We start from the raw sequence: 20,001 nt of genomic DNA, 5'->3' as shown, positions 1-20,001 counted from the left end.
GGAAACCATAGAGGTTGGTGACAGCAAGAACTGTGGTATTTCTCTCTCTCCTGGATTCTATTAGTGTCCACTGGGGAGTAGGACCTCAGTTCCTGTGGACATGCATACCCAGGGATTGTGCAATGGCAGTGCTTTTCTGTCCCTTCTCCTTCGGCTATCATACCTTCCAGGGAGTGAACGAGAGTGGAATATGAGTAGAGCCAGGCTGTTTCCCTCTAGTACTCACTTGGCAGTGTGTGCCTGAGGCAGGGCGACAGCCCAAGTTACAGCATTGCTCAAGGTTGCCTCAGCCTGCCAATCTGTGCAGGTCAGCAGCGAAATTATGGCCCCACCCCATGTACAGCACAGGGAAGGGGCAATGGGAACTGCTCCCAACTGTGTGGCTACCTGGCTTCAGTCCTAGCACAGGCTCAAACCCACATGTTGCCCGTCATACTCTGGGTCTCAGAAGGCAAGTTTCCTGATCCCTTGGTTATCAATGGCAATGCCCCTCCATTCCCCTCTTGAGGAACATAATGCTCACTAATTCAATAAAAAGTGACATGTGGCATTGTTAAAAACGCCACAGTGCATGACAAGAGGGAAGTACTTTCTGACATTTAGGATCTAGCAGGGAGATAGAGATTTAAAAATCACAAGAGGCTGGGCAGTGGTGGCAGAGTGCATGCCTATGACCCTAGCACCTCGGGAGGTTGAGAAAAGGAGGATCTTAAGTTTGGGACCAGCCTCCACAACTTGAGACCACCCTGTCTCAAGATAAAGTATTTTTTTAAAAGTGTGTGTGGGGGGGGCTGGGGATGTGGCTCAGTGGTTGAGTGCCCCTAGGTTTAAATCTGCCTTACAAAAAAAAATAACAAAACAAGTAATTTGGCCACACTTGAAGTAAGCAGTAGAAAAACAGGATGTCATATGGGTGGTTCCAACATCAAAAAAAAAAAAAAAAAAAAGCAATTAAAGTTGGCGTTCTAAGATGTTTTTTTAGAAAAAAATCCAAATTAGTAGCCCTCAAGTGAAAAAGTTTATGGGGCCTATTCAAATTGAACTACAAGAGAACGCAAAATGGTTAGAAGTGTAGTTTTGATTCCCATGGTTTTTCTATACACAAGTTATATTTATCAAGCACTTGTTTTGCATGACTCTGCACTAAGTCCTCAAAACGCATTACAAAGTAATTCTCCAGTAGGGTTAGTAAATAATATTCTTAGGAGAAAGGAAGGTTTACAGAAATCACCCACGTTATATTTCTAGAAAGGAATGAAAAATTATTTGCTATGCATTTATATTCATAGTGAAAATTAAGAAAAACCTGTTTAAAAGATGTTATAGAAACTTCAAATTAGGATTTAGAGTTTAAAACTAGATTATTGCAAGCAAACAATGAAATCAATGCATAAAATTAAAAATCATTCTCAAACCTCAACTGAAAATAAATGGTATTAGCTCACACATCTTTCTCTGAAAGGTCTGATAAGTCTGTTTAACTCATTACTAATTTTATCAGAAACTCACATGTAATAGAGTAAAAACTGAACTATCAAAACATTTTTTTGTAATTTTGAGTTTCTTAAAGCAACTGCACCAACTTATGGTTCCTGTAGCTGCACTAATACATTTATAAACATATATGCTTCGTATTGGCTTTTCCAAATAAGTATCCTGAAGTTTAAATAGTCTTAAACTTGTGGCTAAAATTTAATTTGCAATTATGAATACACAACCATGCGCACAACCAAATCAAAGATCAGTACAAATTATAAAATTCATCATTGGCTATTTGGCATGTGATGTGTAAGGTATATCCACTCACTCTACCACTGTTCTGGCAGGTTTTACAATGCTCAGAACACCTTTGCCTCAATGTTTGCAGGCATAGTAGTAAAAGAACATCAAACACATAAAATATTTGCAGCATTATTAGCAGCCTGTTAGTGACAAGACTTGAATCCAGTGTTAAAAAAAACTTCTTGCTTTGAACCTTTAATATTTAGAAAGCATTTCTCAAAGACAGAAAACAAGGCACTGAACAGGAACATTAGATGTGCCATACAATGTGTATTCAAAAACTAGTCTGTCACAGCTGTATTAGTCTTGACTGTTTCGATCCTTGGGTTTTTCCAAAATGCCTAAAGGTAGGGAAATGCATAATTGTTCTTGTAGGATACATGAAATAAGTAGACTTTGCCAGCGGAAATCAGATACACAAATTATACAGTACTCAGTTTTATTATATATTAGGATATTGTACAATTTTCAAAGCTAGTAACAGGATCTTTTTCTAAGTGTATTTAAAGCATAACAAAATAAAAGTATTTCACAAAAGTCCATATTACAGTACTATTGAAATATGAGGCATAGACTAATTATTTATGGGTTATAAACAATACATTCATTTTAAAGAATAAACAATGTGAATAACATCTTGGTTAAAATAAATATCATGGTAAATTTTAACGGCAACACCTGAAGTATATGAATACAAGGAAGGTGTTTTGTAATAGACACTACATAGAATGGTAGAGCATTCATGAAATGGCTGTATCTTACTAACTTTACAATCATTGCACGTTGTTGAGCACTTTATTTATATAGATACCCTTCATTCACCATTCCTAAACCTCAACATACAAAAGTTACTAGAGGCTTTCCCCTGAGTAACTGGTACCAATGTTTAAATAAGGTTTAGAATCAGATGTACCTTCTAATTTCTACTTTTCAAATCAACTCAAATGTTTAAATCTCAGAACATTCATAGGCAATTAGAACTTGCAATCATTAATTTTTTAAAATTCTCTCACTCAAAATTAAATTTGATTTTTTTACCCAGTGGTTTCTTCAGGAAAAATGGGAACACTAGGATGAAAAAGAGATCTGAAACGGAAGTTTGCATCAATAGAAAATAGTAACACATTCCTCTGACCAAACTCTCCGCAGTCACTTTTCAGCAGAAAGGCTCACTAAGAAATCTTGTCACTGCAAGGGAATTAAGCTAATGAACTTTACATTCATGGGTTCAAGACTGCAAGGAAGAGGATCTGTTCTAACCAGAGAGATCTCTTAGTGTCACTGTTGTTTTAATATAGTACAATTGACTAACGGTCAACAAAACCACATCTGTTCAGGCTTCTGGGGATAAACCTATTGATGCACAGTGTAAATGTTATGAGTCATTAGAATCTGGGAAATACAATGCATCCAGCCCTCATTAAAAACACCAGGTTTCCTTTGCCTATTCCTAGAAAACACTACCTTTCAGATATGTGCAACCTATCAAATTGAGAGATGTATACTGTTTGCCCTGTATATAGTTTGAAACTTTACAAGTTAGCTGAAAGTATTCAAATGAGCCTAAGAAAACTACGGTGGGGGAAGCCAGCAGTTGTATTGCCTGAACATAAGGTTTTCAAGTTGGCAAGATAATCCAACCCAAGGCTTTGTGGTGGCATGCACAGCATCCTTTAAGAGTGACTGCCACTCAGTGTGAAGATTCTGTAAAGAACTGGTTGCTACATTCAGGGAAAACACATCTCCATAACAGCATTTACTAAACTCTACCCATTTCCTTGAACTATATTAAGCATTACCATCTCTGTCATCTTCATGCTTACAGTACTCTGCTCAAGTTTCTCAACAGAAATATTAATGTCACAATTCTGGCCGTAGTAATGGCCAGTTTTCATTTCCTTGAACACTTAAAAATTATAACATTGTCAAATGAAAACTCTGTCAACATTCACAGGTACATTATAATACACATCCTTTCTTCCTCTAAAAAAATAAAGTACGTGTATACAACGTGGCCCAAATTTAAGTTTTCAATCTGAGAAATTGTTGGTATACTGAAAATTTCTCAAAAGGGAATTATGTTCTCAAAATCTGAAACACTAATGGATAAAATGAACATAAAATATAAATAAGAAAATAACTTGACTATAAAAATTTCTGAAGGGGACCAGTCAGGACTTTAACAAAACCTATGAATAAAAACATATGCTTACATTATAGTGTACAATGAGATAAAATGCCTTTAGGTTTATAAAGAAATCTAGTACTCCAAAATTATTCAAATATTTTTCAAATGTACAAATATTAAAAACAAAAGCCTTGAGCAAGGTGCAACTTTAAAAATTACTCACACCAGCCAAACAAATCCTTAACCACTTTTTAAATGGATTCATTTATACCATTTAAATGCAGAGAATATCAGCGATATTAAAGCAAAACAAAGACTTTTCAGTGTCTGACTCACATTTCATCCCCAAATCTTTTCACATTTAATAGTTGCATTTTGAATGTCTAAGCTGAGTTTTAAATGTTTCTCAAAGTCTGTTTACACTTACTAGAATAACATATCTGAAAGCTACAATGCTAAGAACTAAGACACATACTTCAAATGTTAAAAATCACAAAAGTTCACAATGGTGTTCATTTCAATATCCATAAATGACTAAAAAGCAAATGTCAAATATTCAGATACTTTTGATCAGGTTTCACACCCCTCCTGATGTGTGCCAAGTGCACTTCCAATATTTGGCACTCAGTCTATCGGCAGAAAATGCCATAATTCTAAAAGCCTTTAGCTACGGGGGGGAAAAAAAACTCACTTGCTTTCCTAACATGCATTTTCATAATCCTGAAGACATTCTGAGTTTCCATACAGGTGATTTTGACTGGTACAAAATGAAGCTTACATGAAAACTGGTTAAGGATTCAAAGCACATTAGCTCTGAAATACTAATCTTAATATCCAGACAAAACGGGGAGAGGTATGATTTGCACAAAAATACTTTAAATATTTTCTTTATATTCTTCATGATCTTATGCACGTTTAGCTGCTTGCAGTGCATGCGTGCATCCTCTTGGCCACATCATAGACATAGGTGATGTCTGGTCGCTTCTCTGGATCCGGGTTGATACACATATTGACTAACTGTCGTAGCTGCAAAGAAAGGAAAATGTGACACTTAAACCAACTTTAAGAAATTTTGAAAGTATATTTTCTGACAGGATATTCCTTCTACTAGAACCATATATGACTGCTGTCAGTGACTTTACAATTAAGTTGTTTTTTAAAATAAAGAATATAAAGTTAATTTTAATTGAGGTATTTTTTTTCCATTTTCTTATTAATACTCTCCAATGATTATATTTAATGTCAAGAATTGTCCAGATTTTTAAATGGATTTTTTAGAAGTCAAAGACAACAGGAAAGAACGTTTTTGACTATGAGGCTGCAAGCTAACTGTAGCTTATACACGTATTTAATCTAGAACTTATATTTGCCTTGATTATAAGCTTAAATTTTCATAAAAGGCAATAAGGGTAGATGTCTACCTCATACATTCAACCTGAACCGTTTCATATAAATGTACAAAAGTCCAATATGATCTTACAGAAGTAAGTAAAGTACAAGCAAGGGAGATGATGAATGTTATTTGTTATAATAAACTTCAAGGATTAGAATAAGGAAATCCTTCACTTCTGGTTCAAATCCACCAAGTAGAATACAGGATTTTATTCTGAATTCTAATTACCACTAGTTTAAGAAATAGTCTTAAATAACACTACATATGTCCTTCCATATCCAAATTCTTCTGCCTCATGAGTATTTCAGGCATTCTGAAAACCTTTATACACTAACTCCTTTGGCAAGTAATATTAGCATGTAGTAATAAGTAACTTTTTCATAGTCCTTCTACCACAACACCATTTTCAACTACAAGAAACAAAAGCTGTTCCTTTCGTGGACTGACTTGATTAGTACCACTGTGTGCAGGGCTAATGCCAGGAAGAGATGCTATTCTGAAAGTGCAAAGGAGCTGGTCCAGTTTGGTTCCCACCTTGCACTGTCTCCTCACCTAATCTTGCTGAAGACACTTTGCAGCCTCGTGTCCTGAGGGAACTCCCTGGAGGATTTTCCTCAACTGTTAGTGAGGCTGGAGATGATCAGTGTTCTCCAAGCTCTCATTTCCTAACTCTAACAGAATACAATTTTAATGACTCAGTGTTAGTCACACGTGGAAATTTGATAATGCTGGATGGCAATATTGTATCTGAGAAGGCTGGAAGATATTAGATTTACATTCTGTGCAAAAGAGCACAGCGCTATGTAAGGCATTTTACTATGGTGATCGAGAAATTTAAATCAGAAGGGGGGGTACATTTCTCTTTAAAACAAAACACGTCGAGTTATATACTACTCAAATGGTAGAAAAAAATGATACATACAAAAAGGGTTCTGTAGAAGTCACCCACCATTAATGCTTTTAGAGACTTAAAACGATGCAGCAGACAGGATGGCAGAAAACGAAAACAGATGGGAAAGAAATCACTACTTAACCAAAGAAGAACTAGATGCAATGACTCTTAAATTTACAATACTGTCACAATCTTGAAGCTAGTTCAGGAAACCTCACCTGTCTAATACTTCAGAACACAATGGAATTCCTGGTCCCAAGTTTTCCTGGCTTTAGGAAAAACCACCCAAGGCTAGAGAAGGAATGATGCAAGTCTGGCTGAGGATGGCGGCTCTCGAAAGTTTTAAAAAGGAAACTAAAATAAACAGTGGGAACACAGGGAAGCTCTTGAGACGTAACTGCTCCTAAAGGACAGCATGTCAACCAGTAACCATCTTGTAGAAAGAGAAAGGAAAAAGACTGATCTGGCTCCATTGCTAGGTTCACTTACCAAAGATGAAAATTTATCTTGTCATAAAGATACTTCCACAGAAATCAGCAACAGACCATATAAATTCAAATGTGAAGTATGCATACCTGAACATACTTATGCATCAAATATATTTTTTCTAACCTATGTGCTATTTAATTACTAAAATCTGAAAAATCCTCTAAAACATGGTTTGGCAACGACTCTTACTGACTTGCTACATGAATATTTCTAGAGGATGTATGCCATAAGAGACATGGACACAATAAATCAAAGTACCCATCCCTAAAGGAAGGCTTATGGGTCAAGGTGAGTGACTTTTTAGATGCCCAACTCTCTTCCATCTTTTCTACCCTACTCTGCCTCTCCTTCCATTATTCACTTTTGTCCAATAAATTCTTCGAGTACTATGTACCACTTCATGAGGTGGCAAGGATGAAGTGACGAATGAGGCAGACAAGACACCTGCCTTTTTACAGTGTACAATCAACTGAGCAGAAACAAATACTAAGGAAATATTAATAAACTAGGGAGGAAATGGTATTTAACTACAAATGATATATATCCCAAGAAACACTTGTGAGACAGAGGTAAGATTATGTGGCTGCCCAGAAAAGGGAATAATTACTTTGCTCTTTTCTGGGTGGTTCTACTTCAGTCATGGAAGGTAGCCAGCGACCACCCTTCCTAGCATTTGTAACCATCAGCTGGAGGCACGCTGGCACCCACTTGGATGTTCCGTTCAGAACAAAAGTTTGATAGCCTGGGCCTTAATCTTAGCTTCCATTTTAGTCTCTGCTTCCCAGGGCCATAACGTGTTCCTCAGACTTCTGACGGGACACCAGACATTTTAAGGACCGCTCGCTATCGTTTCTGGCCTGGTTGTGCTTTGTATCTGAAATTTCTAAGCCCTTTCATCCTAGTCCAATCCTCTCCTGGATTTGTCATTCACTTCTAGACCTTCAACTATTTTGGCATTTCCTTCATAGTTTCCTTTCTAGGTTTGCTTGCTTGGAAGATCATTCCTGTTAGTCTTTTTTCCTCCAACTGATAGCTCTGTCAGTTTTCTTTAAACATACTGCTGATGAAATTTCAACTACAAGATTTTAACGGCGAGCCATTGCCCTCTGGAAAAATGTGGGCTTCTAAAATCTGTCTCCTCTTTACCCTTCCAGCCTCACATCTAAGCCCCAAACTCCTCCTTTCTCTAGTCCCACACTATATTCTAACTGTAATGCAGTTCTGTGGTCAAACTATTATGCCCCTATATTTTTATTTTGCTCCTTTGCTTATAATACCTCCCTCAAAACCTATCTTCTAAGGCCTTTCTTCACGACCCTATTTGCCACAAGAATTCATTGCTATTTGGCCTCCATTGTACTTGTCACTTGTGCTCACTGGCTTTTTTTTTTTTTTTAAATAAAAGAGCAACTCTGACTTACAGAAAAAGAGGAGGTTCTGTGAGATGGTAGGAGCTGAAATCTGAAGCATGAATATGATCTTAACTCACTAAAGGAATGGAAAGAAAGCTGAGGAAATAACAAAGATGCTCAGCCCAAACTAAGAGGTATAGGACAGTGATGGCAACTACTTCTGAATGATTAGGGAGCAAGAGAAATGAAATATAATGAGCTGAAGTCATAGACTTAAGGACTTAGAATCCATTCATCCAGGCAACTGGAAATCGGTATTGAAGCCAGGAGGGGGAGAGACGACTAGAGCTCCACTTGAGTACATACTTTCTTGGTAAGATGGACCACCAAGAGAACAATGTCAGCAGAACAAGCCAATTAAGTTCCTCTAGGATTTCAGACAAACAGTATGCATCACGAAGCTTTCACCTGGGCATCTGAAAGCATATCATTAACAGAAAAGAGAATGAGACAGAACACTGAGTTTTGAAGATAGCACATTTTTAGGCTACTGATATTTGGGTAGAAATAAGTCCCTGAATTTTTGGTTTCATTCTGTATCCATATCTAGAGTTATGTCTAAAAAACATTTGACTTTGCTAGATATGGAAGATGGTTCATGTGACATATTACCCTATACTTACAGTGTGAGATTCTCTCACATACTCACGTTTTAAGGGGAGGTATCATTCTTGATTATAATATCAATTTTTTGACATACTGGGGATTAAACCCCGGGCCTCACATACGCTAGGCAAGCACTCTACTAATCAATATCTCCAACCCTTTTTATAATTTTACTTTTAGACAGGATCTTACTTAGTTGCTGAGCTAAACTCAAATATGCAATCCTCCTGTCTCCCAAACTAGTTGACTTCAGCCATGTGTCACCATCCCCAACCTTAACGTCACTTTATAGACCAAGAAATTAACAACCACTTAAAAAATGATAAAACATGAATTGGAACCCTGGTCACTTACTATTAACGCAGGTCTTCTCCACTTGCCATAGTGGAAAGCTTGCTTTTACTTGGTCTTATGGTTTGACTCCTTCATGATGCTTTGCATGCATAATGATTAGCAGTAGGTAACACTAACTGGTTGAATTTCAACTCATCAAAATAAAGAAATGCCACTTGGGTTGAAGTAGCATGTGGGTTGGCAATCGGGAGAGCCAAGTTACTGGGTGGTCATGGGAGTGGAGAAAGTAACATTTCAGGTACTTCATTCCACGGAGAGATTGGTCTGACTTTATCCAGTAAACAGTGATGAGATGCCTCAAATTTTAGTAAAGGTGTTCAACTGAAATCACTCTTCCTTCCCCCTTGAGCAAATCAAAAGAATAGGATTCACGTCCTTATCCAAGAACATACAACCTTAAACAGAGTCCCACATGGTAGGTTCTACAAAATTTTTGCCAAGACAAAGTAAAACTTGGGATGACCCTATAATGGATATAATTCACCATTACAGTTTGGGATGAGGTAACTCCTTTTGCAGTGTGCAAGATGACATACTCCTCGAGGAGCATATTCATTTCTAAAACTGCTTTAATGCTTCCATTTGAATTTTAATAACCACTACTTAGGTCTGTAGAGGACACTACTTATGGATACTTACATATTTCTTTCATAGCTAAGTTTTTTTCATACTAAGGTAAGCAACTGGTACATTTCCTATTTATAAACAACTAGCTGTATTTTCCGTTGTGCTATGACAGAAAGGAAACAACCAAATAACCTCACCAAAAGCACTTGTTTACCCACTAGGTTAGGCATATTTACATTCCCTGTTGTTGAAGTTCTAAATTTGTACCTTTCTATTAATACAGCCAATAAGTTATGCTTATTATCTCAAATCTTTTAAAACAGTGGATTCCAAAATATACAACTAAAGACTTAGAAATTCTGAGTTCTGTTTAATGTGGTTTTCATAACTAACTTCTAAAAAATGCATCAATACACTATAGTAAAGAGAAATCAGTTGCAATAGTTCACTGGCATACGGAGAAAAGTCAAATAACAGTGATTAAGAACTGTGGACTATTTTATATCTTCAGCTTTAATAATTTGGTCAAAAATTATTACACTCATATGGATGGATGAATGTCATTAGACTAAAGTTAGTCACTGCCTTATAATTTTGGGTACATTAAAGGATAGCATTGTTAGATGGTAGTTACTTGTGCCTCTGCGATTAGAAAGATAATATTCTTCCTGCTTTCTGATACATAATTTCAAAAAAAAAAAAAGCAAAACCCTGAACTTTGCCAGATAGTACTAGATTTTTAAGCTGTTAAATACATACATCAGGTTGATACACTGATACTGAAGGGCGCTCTTTTTTGTAGCTGGTGGACACATCAAGAGGCTGTTTCTTTTAGTTAGGTACTCCATAGAATAGGTTTTCTAAAACTCGAGTGGAAATATAGTCCCCTTAACATTTTCTAATCTAAAGACAACTCTTTATATTCTGCAACTATGGAGGTTTAAATAATGCTGATAAATATCTGCTTTGAGCAAATAGTTCTATGAACCAGTGTATGCATTTTTATATGATTTAACTTATTGACTCTCTGTAACAACTCTGTGGTGGGCACTACTGTTACATAGTTTTACAGAACACTAACCTTCCTAAGGTCATGAAAGCAGAAAAGAATAGGGTCCAATTTGAACAGAGCAGCCTACCTTCAGAGCCCAGATTTTTCAATAACCATGTTAAAGTGCCGGGGTAAAGTTGTAACTTAATCTGCAGGTTTCCTAATGGTTACCTCTCCACAGAGGTGACGTGGCCTTCCACACAATTGGGGACAGACTATAAGGATGATTTTCAAAGGACTGTCAGCTGTAGCATGAGTTACTGTGGTTTCTAAAATTAATGATTTGCCTTCATATTTCACATGTCTATTTGGATCAAATCACAAGCCAATAAATTTTGTCTATGGCTTGACAACTCATGAGACATGGGCCTGCTTTGTCCATAAGAGATGATCTTAAATATTACAAACATGTTCAGAGTGACAATTTAATATTTCCAATCAGACTTGTTCATCGAAAACAGCAGTAACTCCCTCCAAACAAAATGTACTTGTATTTTTAACTTGAATAGTTTCTTATTCCAAGTCGTGAATTCACATACAACTGTTGCTCAATGGTATAGCACCAGCTTAGAATTCACGAGGCTTGAGTTTTATGCCCATACCACAAAACCAAAACACTTAGCTAATATGACTTAGTTCTGCCATTCTATAAAAGTTCCTGTAGACCTCCGAAGGAAGTTACTTTAAAATCTTTAAGTCATCCAATACTTAGACATGCCTAATGTAATACCTAGAATCATTGGCAAAGAAAAATGCCAAGATAATTATCTTTGAGGTTTGTTTCTAATAGATGGAATCATTTGCTCAAATTTTATGCTTGAATTGGGAGGTAATTCTCCATTTTAAATTGTACAAATCTATCATCAGTAGACATAATAATACTTGGCTCTCATTACCTTCTACTTGTGTATAAAACAAGTGTACTGTTTTTTTGAAAAAAGCAAAAATGAAGGGCCAAATATGCAAAGGCCTTTAAAATGGCAACATACAAACATTTAGATGAGCAAAAGCATAAACCAAAAACAAAATGGATTTTCTGTACCATTCCTAAGGGATTACAAAGTCATAAGCCATATAGAAATTAATGAAGTAGATAAAATACTAACACTTTTGATCTATGTATTTCCAGAGAAATATCAAAGTAGGCTGAAACCAGATATATTAAAGAATGTAACATTCATTGTTGTCAGGGTGATAACCCAATTACAGATCAAGTTCGGTCACATACAGGTAATAACAATAGTGCTCTTTGTGCATTATAGCTTTAGGTCACTAACACAATTCTCAATAGAATAATAAAGTGTAGTGCTATTTGTACTGTTTCTTTTCCACCCCCATCTTAATCCCTCTGAGACCAATTATGTTATATCAGCCTCCCAGATATACCCAATTTCCATCTACCTAAGGACCTATTTTAGTACCCCAAAGTGGGAGTAATACATTAAAGTACACTATATTTTGGAGCTTTAAATATGTGTATACAAAATGAAGTGGATGTAACTAGTACACCAAAGTATTGCTAGTGACTGACTTGGGGGCAGAAGGAAACAGTAATGTAGATATGAGGTACTGTAATGTCTATTTCACAACCAAAGATCGTTCTGTGCCTTTTGAAAACTGAAAGTCTTACGGAAAGTTACATGGTCTATTAGGATGGCACAGTTTTAGATTTGTCTTCAAGGAGCAAGTCTCTGGTATTACTTCAGAAGCATAGGTGAAAAAAGGGCCTGCTTAAATGTTTTTGAAAATAAAAACAAAGCTTAAGGATCTCGTCTCACATGGCAACTTTAAGTAACGTGGCCAATTGGTAATTTCACCTAAGAATGTCAAACTTACTAAAACTTACAGGTAGGAAAATGAGATGTTAATTGTTTGAGATAATGCGAGTTTTAATAAATGTCACAATTTTAATATATCATCTCTACATTTTGAAGTACAATATTTTCACTTCTTTTGCATTTGACTACAGGAACCACAGAAATTCTCAGATTGATATACCTTCAAATACTAGTGCTCCATACTGACCTTAAATATTCACAGAACTACATCTTAGAATTGTCAACACCAATTTAAGTAGCATTGGTTGATTTCCGGCAACAACTCTAGGGCATTGATAAAGTTATAATAAAATTTGGCTCTAGCAACTACAAAAGAAAAATTTAGATAGCTCAAATGAAGGAAAGTTTTACAAACTTCAATATGTGCAAAAATGATCTGACACTTTGATCTTGTTTTCTTTCTTATTTACATATAGCAGCTCTTTTGTGAGCCAAAACAAAGGTCATGTTTTTTGTTCACTGACTCAACTTTCTTAAATCTTCAATATATTCTGACTTCAAAAATGAGGAATTACTAATGTTAACTAAATACCAGTTATAATTTTTAATGCATTTAGTATTTTCCTTAATGATGACCATTGGGGAAATGAAGTCTAAACTGAAGATGAACAGTAACACTTGTATTGATTCATAATGTGCAAAGCATCTATAATATGCAAAATTCCTACCTTCCACAATTCTTCCTTTCAATGTTATGAAGCCCGAAGAGTATTCTGGGTAAATACTTGACATATTTCTACCTTCCCAGTGAGGGAGATTGCAGATGAACATGGTGAAAGGGTAATTCTCAGTAAAACAAATGCATACCCATAAGCACCTGAGTGCTTAGTGTCTTGTGTGTGCCTGTTGCAGGAGAAGGCAGGGAGGAGTCTCTAGAGTCTAGTTTGGGCTCTTAACATTGTCTGGGTCTCTACTTGCTCATATGTAAAATGGGAATAAGACCATTTAACAAAGGTTGTTAAACTTCTAAAATCACTTTTCTTTCAGACCGATTTTTAAAACAGTGATTAAACCCACAAAGACATTATATTCTCAAATAACCTGTAAATATCTGAAATAGTTTTGCTCAATAATAAATAATTAGCCATAAGAAAAAATACCATTTCCTTGCATTAGGTTTTGAATACTCTGGAAAATCAAGACTTCTGTCTCAAAAACAATGAAAACGATGCTATAAATTATTACAGTTGAGGGAAGTCACTGTTGGGGTGCACTGCTAAACAATTCCAGGAAAGAGAAAACCCAACTAAGAAAATGAATGAAACCCCTTTGCTGTAGCCCTCGTTTTTGTTTTCTAAATGTGATCTTTCAGGTTGTTTCAATCTACATACGAGAGTCGCATTAAATGACCTAGTAAAATACTTTGGGGGAGAGGTTTAAAGGTACAAAACAGTCTTTCACTTTTCATTAAATACCTAAGGAATATGGAAACTGATCACTGAGCAAATCTGATTCCAAACTTCGTCTGGTTTCTTACAAACCAGCAAGATTTCAAAAACATAACTAGAAGATACTTAGAAAGTTATTAAACATCAGTCATGGAAATTGGTTCAGATCAGAAAGCGCTGTTACAACATTGTACACACCATTAAACAGGTTTAACTATCTTTCCAATGTTCTATAGCGATAACGTTTCTTCTACAGTTCTTAAGTCTGCAACCTAGTATTTTCTTTAACCAAGACCACCCTTATCCTCCTTTCCCATTTCTGCCTCAAACTTACACCTGCAATCCTGTCTTTTCAAACATACAATGAAATATCTAAAAGCAACTACTAAGATGTAATTCTATTCAGCTTTTAAGGTTTTGATGAGAATTTGAGAGTCTTACATTCTTTGGTACTAATGATGTGATTTTTAAAAGTTAACTCAGTATAGTTACTTTACTAAGTTACCAATGTAAACATTCACATTTTTTTAATGTCTCATGAGATTTACCAAATACATAATTTTGATGAATACTCCAGTGTCTCCCAAAGAAATAGTGAAATTGAAGGAAAACAGTCTTATTTCACAGATGTTGCTGCTTATGTACAAGAAGGATAAAACCTTACAGGGAGTAATATCAATGAAAGAAAACTATCAGATCTTCTGAGTAACTTTCTGCCTTATTAGATAATTCTTTGGAGTGGTTTCTCATTCGCTCATCATTGAGTAGGTAGGTCAAGGATTCTGTTTTTACTTCCTTCATGCATCCATCAGTGAGTAATCAAAACTTTTAAAATCATCAGGTCCTAGAGATAAAGGAGAGTCATTGCTCCTGAGGAGCAAAAGATTGACAAGAAGCAACCACCATACATTGTGGGTGCCAAGGAGGAGGTTGAAAGACCCTAGGAAAACAGGAAATGATGTCTAAGCCATGTCTCAAATAGAAGAAATTCACCTGGCAAAGATTAGGAACCTTTTCAGAAAGAGGAAATGCCATCTGTAAAAACATGAAAACTCATGGAGCTTCTAGCAGACCTTGCAGTGGTAGAGTTAAAGAATGTGTCGTCATCATTTAGTCTTGATGGCTAAGTCCCAGTCAGATGATCAGCGTATTGAATAATTACTTACACCTGGAAAATGTTTGCTTCACTATACCACTAACACATTTAAACTCAGACATCTAAGGGAAGGCAAATGCTTTCAACATAAGATTTTTGTTAACTATAGTAATTCCCCACAGATAGGAAATGTATATTGTGGCTTCCTTCTAATACCATTCGTGTAGCTGACGTATTTGAATCTAGAACCCTAATTTTGTGCATATAAATTCAAAAGGAAACATGTGACATACACACCTATTTTTTCCACAACATGCTATTTTAATAGCACCTAGGTTTTAGAATATCAAACATGAAAAATTTCATGCTTTTAAATGCAGTCATTCCATTTAAAAGTCGATGTGGAAATCCTGTGTTCCTTAAGATTCCTACCAACTGAGTGTGAAGACGGGTATTGCTGGCATTCTTCTGAAATGTTCCTTTTTAATGTTTTTGAGAGGAGCCTTGAATTTGCAGCAATAGATAAATAGGGTAAAATCTCAAATGCATATTTAGTTAGTTAATTTGCTTAACCAGTCTTACCATTTGTGCCACAAAATTGACAATGAATTGGCTTTTTACTTAAGAGTTCATTGTTTGAAAACCTTTTACCACTTCCTACATTTTGCTACACTAACAAAAGGTGAGTGGGAATTTTAAAACTTCTAAAGAACCTACTCCAGGAGGAAACATTTATCATTAAGGCAGCACCAAACCTGATAAGTTTTTGTTGCTATGCTGAAATTCTGCATAATTATTTAACAGAGTTCCTACTTAAGGAGAGAAAATATTAGCACATCTGCATTTCAAAGCTCTTGTTTGGAGAACTCTCGTACATAACTGATCAGATTAAAGTAACATTGTTACATATAGTCTGCATTTTTCTTTTTTTTTTTAAGAAAGAATTACCTTCTATGTTTACCTAGATGATATCGCCTTCTATTTCATCAGGGCATGACAACAGCCTTAACTAATACGAGGAATTCCAATCTTTTTTGGAAAGTACACCACATGTTTTGCTTTATAGTTCTTTTCGAAAACTGGTAACTATATAGAGTGAAGTAAAAAGTGGAATCTATTTTCTTTTCCCAACTCTAAGACCTTCTATCTGGGCCAGACTTTGATATTTGCCCCTTGGCTGAGAATCCGCATATCCAACTTCACACTTAGCTGCAGTGAAGTAGCCCTGCAGGCAGGCCGACTTCAACGAACCACTAGTGGTATCATCATTAAAATCCTGCTGAAGGTCACCATGGTAACCGCCTGCTGAGGCTTCACTGCTGCACTCGGCATCTCCTAATCAGCTACCATGTGAAATGCAAATTCAGACAGTCTGAAAATTAGTCAAGAAGAATAGGGGATGAGGATGCAGATATGTGAAATATTCATGTGCTTCATGGAAAAAAGAAGACAGCATGAATGACACAACAAAGAAAGGCCCCTGACATTCTTGCTATCATTTTGCATTATTGTTCACACCCTACTATATTTCTAGGCCTATGGTTCTGAAGTTGGTTTTGTGAAATGCCATATTTATATTCTAGACCCAAAATAGTAATTAAAAATGGCTAACATAAGAGCATTCACATCAAATAAAGGTAATATTTCTACATTATCCAGAGTTTATTCTAATTACCTGAATACCAATGCCATAAAGCAAAAAAGTAGGCATCACTGATTATCAGAGTCAAAACTATTAGAAAATGTACTTACTACATTCATGGAACCCAAAAGCTTTACATATGGTAAAAAAATTAGAGATTTATTATTCGAGTTACATGGACTCAATGCTAAGATGGAATGCTGTTCGTTTCACAATAGAAAGACTGACACTATTAAGTGAACATTATAATTGTTTCATATTTTTTCTTTTACTCCTTTCCATTTTCCTGGGGCAGAAAAATCTGTTGCTCCTGAGGTGAGATGTCCTAACACAGGACACTGCTAAGTCCCCAATGAACAGTCCCAAAAGAGCCCCTGTGAACAAGCCTTAGTTGACCTGACATATGCCTATTCTGTATGCTTCCTGCTTAAATACTGGTACAATCACAATATGTTAAGCTAAAATGGGATACACGTTCTGTATAAACACTGGAGGTTGGATAGAGCCAACACAATTCATTTTAATGGGTTACCACCCCAAGCAAGGTAAAAGCTTCAATCCTACCCAAAATATTTTTAACATGTCTACTGCACTAACCTCAAAACACCTCCCCAAAGGAATCGGACTACAGCAGTGAGGTAGTGACAGGACAGGTACTGTCAAAGGAGTGGGAAGATAAAGCTTAAAGAACAAGGTTCTGAGACATGCAGCAAAGATGTGTAACTCGGGTTTGGGAAAATGTGGCTGTGAAGGAAGGTTTTAATTAGGAGTTAGCCTATTAGGACGGGCCACTAGACGTGTCAATCACTAAACGTGGGTCTGAGCATTAATTCTGCCCTTCTGTGTGTTCAGTCCACTGTGAAGCCAGCTACTATTATCACACCTAGGAAGTGGCCAATTTTACGCCACATGCTGTGTTGTTACACACCCCATTATGAATTGCAGCATCAACTCTTTAAACAAGTCTCCAAGACAAGGGGCAGAAAGAAAAGTGCCATTTCTGCCACCTATACTACTCGATTTTATTTTCTAGTCAAATTCCTAATAAAATCCAAACATTAGCAAAATGATCATGACACACATACAACTGGAAATAACTTACTTCCTCTGAATAGTGATCTGAAGGAAGAGGTGGGTAGTCACACTGTTCTATCTTCTTACACAGTGAGTACAGATTCATTTTGTCACCATAGAAAGGACTCTGTAGGGCAGCCATCTGTAAAATGCTTACAGTGAAACTGATATAGTTACACAGCAACTCACAAGGTGATTGTTACACTGGGTTTGGGGGTGGTGTCGAAAATACAACAATTTCAAACATCCCTTTCAGAGAATTAACTGTTAGAAATCTTAAACTTTTTTGGTATTTTTGTCTATGTACATACAATATAACAATATTAAGGAACAGAACATAACTTCATACATATACTAACTAGTTGTTTCGATGGTACTACATCATAGCAAAACTGAGCATCACATACTATAGCTTGCAATGATCAAAGTACAACAAACATGAAACTGAAGTTAAAACTGAATATAATTTATCAATGGTCAAGGATGAGGATGCAAAGCATTTTTTGTGGCTTGCTTTGAGGAAAAAGTCTTAATTAAAATACAACTAATCCCCAAATAGTTTACAATGAATTGGAACTCAATGTCTGAAAACCTGCAAGTCACAGGTGCATTTTTCAGGCATCCAAATGAGATTTTTATGCAGAAAACCATGACTCAGAAGATGAGCAACTTTAAAGACATTATTGGATTTGAATTTAAAGACAGGGTTGTAACTTGACATTTAAGGTGCAAGCCAGTACTATGGTAAGCAGGGTTACAAACTAAAAATTCAATTTAAAATGTTCGCATCCTGTTGAAAACCTTCTAAATCTTTGAACCGCAGCAGCAAGAATACAACACGGAGTGCCAGGCTGCCCCAAAGTCAGTCACCCTTTTCTACATGTGCTAATAAGTTTGATTTTGGAAGGACAATGTGTACATTCCCCAGACAGGCAGAGTGTGTGTGAAACACGCTGGTCCATGCTGTGCTACTCAGTGAGCGTCAGTGGGGACAGGACAAGCTGAAAATGGCTCTCATCTGTCTTCTGTGCTCCAGACAGGGCTTTAACTCCTTCAGAACCTCAGCCAGGAGGGGACACGTCTGGAAATCGGGCCTGGAGAGCAGCTCGACACAATTTTTACCTCACCTACATTTTATTCACACCTACACAGAACAACCTTGGGAGGAGTTGTTCCACATGAGAAAAAGTAAAAGACGTTTTGAATGCTCCTAAACATTCTGCCGGAGAGGAAATTTTTAAAGGAGGAACCACAATAAATCATAGGGTTAAGATGCAAGGACACATGATCAAATAGAACATTAAAAACACTACTTTAAAAGTAACTATAGAAACTATAGTCTCCACGTTTGTAAGACCTTAAGTAAATGTATATATATATTCGTTATCATATGCTAGTTCATTAGAGTACTTTTGTCTCAATACTGCAGTGTTTAAAAAAAAAAAAATCTGAATGTCCCCTAAGGAGTTAAACAGGAATAGTATATTTTCATGCATCTCCTGCTTTGACAGATGAAAAATGTCAACTGTCCTGTTTTTATTTTCAAGCTTTTGCACTATTCATCTGGTTCATTAGTGCATCTCGATGCTGCCCCTGACAGCTGCTCGCCCTCTCCTCCCAGCAGCTGAATTTTTCAGGCTAATTTGATCCTCCACACTGAGACGATCGCTAGAATGATTGACTTGCTCCCTGACCTCCAGGGTCTGACTTTCCTGATTAGTATTCTGGGGGTGTCGGAGGGACGAAAGCCCACTGTCTGTCTTCGGGGCTGGTGGCAGCTCTCTTTTTTTTTTGAACTGTAAGCCACCAACCTACAACCCTGTAAGGATGCAATTGCTGCGCTGAACAATAAAGGAAATGTGTAAAACCTACTTTTCCATGTAAAGGTCCGTGTAGCAAAAGCACAGCATCTTGATTTTAATTAGTAAAGTCTACTTTGTTGCATATCAATTAAAAGTCTACTGCTAGTTTTTTTTTTTAAGGTTTGAGGAACATTTGAAAGTCTAATTTTTTGAGTTTAAAATACATTTTCAAAAAAGCCTTCCTACTTTACCATCGTTAATAGTAACTTCTTAGTAGGAAACAATATCTATGGTAAATGTGATGTTATGGCCAAGTTTTTACAACTAAAATGCTGACATTTCTATTATATTCCAATGTAACTGAAGGGCAATAAACCAAATCTTTTACAAAATTCAAGTTCTTGTGTAGCAATCAAGATAGAAATTAATGTTATTTAGCATAAGTAACTAGAAATAATCCACAACACATAACTGAGTTATGAGTGTC

At 36.3% G+C, this 20,001-nt stretch overlaps 1 long non-coding RNA gene across 1 annotated transcript; it reads right to left on the bottom strand.

Annotated features, from left to right (window-relative positions):
* Positions 1-2,207: 2,207 nt before the first annotated feature.
* On the bottom strand, positions 2,208-19,995 carry LOC125618519. Its single transcript, XR_007349853.1, has 2 exons — positions 17,741-19,995; positions 2,208-4,936 (listed from the first exon to the last, which is right to left on the bottom strand). It is a non-coding gene; the product is annotated as an uncharacterized LOC125618519 (long non-coding RNA).
* Between the last annotated feature and the right edge of the window lie 6 nt (positions 19,996-20,001).

The sequence above is a fragment of the Marmota marmota genome, unplaced genomic scaffold, assembly GCF_001458135.2.
Source record: "Marmota marmota marmota unplaced genomic scaffold, marMar, whole genome shotgun sequence".
Taxonomy (NCBI): domain Eukaryota; kingdom Metazoa; phylum Chordata; class Mammalia; order Rodentia; family Sciuridae; genus Marmota; species Marmota marmota.
The sequence above is the reverse complement of the archived record's forward strand: the minus strand, read 5'-3'. Positions and strand labels throughout refer to the sequence as shown.